The sequence below is a fragment of the Hippichthys cyanospilos genome, chromosome 21 (assembly GCF_059441005.1).
Source record: "Hippichthys cyanospilos isolate Australia breed blue-spotted pipefish chromosome 21, RoL_Hcya_1.0, whole genome shotgun sequence".
Lineage (NCBI taxonomy): Eukaryota > Metazoa > Chordata > Actinopteri > Syngnathiformes > Syngnathidae > Hippichthys > Hippichthys cyanospilos.
In genome coordinates, this window is record NC_142389.1 from 11,902,462 (window position 1) to 11,905,000 (window position 2,539).

The 2,539-nt window shown below is 39.7% G+C and overlaps 1 protein-coding gene across 1 annotated transcript in view; it reads left to right on the forward strand.

Moving 5' to 3' along the window:
- Window positions 1–207: 207 nt before the first annotated feature.
- Window positions 208–2,539, forward strand: part of LOC148406623 (hippocalcin-like protein 4) — a 16,609-nt gene continuing 14,277 nt past the window's right edge. The window contains exon 1 of the mRNA XM_088404713.1: window positions 208–356. The gene's annotated coding sequence lies outside the window, so the exon portion shown is untranslated. The remainder of the gene's footprint in view (window positions 357–2,539) is intronic.

Genomic DNA, 2,539 nt, shown 5'->3' on the forward strand with positions numbered 1-2,539 from the left:
ACAGACGAAATCAACAATCTTTGAAGTCTAATGAATCCCCCTCCCAAATTCCCATCTGGACCTGGGCTGAGAGTGACAGGCAGTTCCAGCTGCACTGACACAAGAGCCCCGCCTCCCTGCAGCGCTCCAGCCAATGATAGCGGGAGGGAAGGGGCCTTGATGCGACTGTGTTGGCAAGGGAGACGGCAGCGGTTCATTCATCATCATCTTGCTCCCTCAGAGAGGTGAGTTCACAGGGAAAAGCTTAGTTTACACCAGGAGGAAAGTGTTTGGGACCAATAGGCTGCGTGGAGAACCGGGGAACACACTTTCATCATCCCAACCAGGAGAATATTTTCCCCTTCAAATATTACCTGGTGAGTAGATGGGATTGTGATTGGCTGATAATCTGTTTTACTACTGAGAAGTAAGGGTTGAAGTCAATGGATGTTGTTTTGTTAATGTGATGCTCTCTGGGGTAAGTAATCCCCTTGCTCTGTCTGTTAGTCGTTCCACACTTCCAGCACAGCAAATTCAAAATAAGGCTTACCACACGGAAGGGATGAAAGCAGGAGATAGCTCAAGGACACTTTGGGGTGCCAGATATTTGCAATAGGGGATGCTGAGGTGCAATAGAGGCTATCATACGCATTGGTCCTGCCTCTGCATCGATGACAACACGCAGCCATAGATGACAGTGTGTCCTTCACGCTCACCATACAAAAAAAGACATACCTGCTTGTTTAAACAGCACAGACTGCAATTTCGATGTTAGTGTGTATGCATGTGAGCACATTAAAGGTGGCCAGAAAGCTGTGCTTCATTGACATGTGTCTTAACTAGGTCTGCATGTATGCTACTCATTGATTGGCTGATTAGTTCATGCTAATTGCATCATAGCAGCAGAGTGCGCGTTACAGACCGCGTCACCAATGAAGTCGATATACGTGAGGATGAACTCTTTCATTTTTAAGCGGCTTAGCAAACAGTATTGAGGTCTACCTCGGCATATTTCAAGAGCAAGAAGGCAGAGAAGGTACGCAACTAAACTCCATTTATTTACAGCATTCCTGTGATGATTATTTTTAATTATCTGTTTGTCTGTGTGATTAAATGGCAGACATTTGAAATTCATGGTAACTTACGTTAACCCGTCCATGGCGTTTTGCAGTATGCTATCATGAACCCTTGCGTGGTATTTTTTTGGGTCATTTTCTTCAACATCATTCTCACAGTATTCTAGCCAGGGATTGCACACTCTGGGTAGTGTGATAACTTAGTCGTCACACCATGTTAAACTTTGAAATGTTGTCACTGTCTGGGTGAAATTTCCACTTCCTAGTACTTTCTTTAAATGCTTTTCCTTTGACGTAAAATGCATTTGTTGTTAAAAAAAAAATCAAAGGATGTGACAAAATACCCCACAAGGGTCAAGCTAACAGATCTATTAGACAAAATTGCAGGTGTTTTGGTGGAACATTTAAATATTAATCCTTTTAAATATCATTTTAATATAATTTTCCTTCCCTGCCTTTGTTGCCTTCTATCAAGCCACATTTGTTTCCAGTACAAAATTGTGTTTGCCGCTGCCAGGTTTTTGGACTCTACTCAGCTAACTCAAACTCCACTCTAAATGTGACAGTTTTGGTATTAGATTATTATCATTATTATTTTAATTCCTGAGGGGATGTGTTCTTAAATGTTATCGTAACATGCACTATGTACAGGAAAATGTAAACGTGCCAGACAGTTAGAGCAGTAAAAAAGACATACTAAAAGACATGATTGGGTCAGACCAGACATAAAATATTGATTTTATGGTTTTTTTTTTTGTAAACAAAAGAAATAAGACTGTATACCTGAGCAAAAAACGTCTAGAGCTTAATGATGCTTAATTTTCCATTGTTAATTTGTGCTTCATACACGAGACTTCAACAGGGTTTCTGCAGGTATCCACAAATCTTATCTAATGCTTTAGAGTTCTTTTGATTTTTGTTTTCAAATTGAGAACACTCTTTTGAAAAACATCACACGCTTGTTATTTTTGTTGTTTTTTTTTTAATAAATTTACAGTGTCATTAGTGACGCAATTTTCCAGCAAACGAGCCAGAAATAAAACAGTTGATGTCACACAAGCTAATTTCTGGAGTTCCTGAAAAAAATACACCAAGTGATACTACTACAAACGTGGTAACAAATTAAAAAGAAAAAATTTGCTAGTTAGAAATTATTTGGCTGAAAGAAATCTTGAAAAAAAAAAACAGCTTTCCAGATGTGCAGATAGTGTGTGACAAAACAATCTACTGAGATGACTGGTGATAAGAGAACATCACATAGGCATTTTCCAAAAAAGGGTACACAATATTTCTATTTGTTTTGACACCATGAACTGCAAAGCACAACGTACACCACTCAAATATCATTTCTGACATTTTCCGTTCATTCCCTTGACTCCCCGCCATCATCTCCAATCTGCATCCTAATGCGAAGCAGCACATGCATTTAGATGCAGGTGTGTGGCACAAACGCCACTAGCTGCAGGTAATTTCCCAAAGCAATG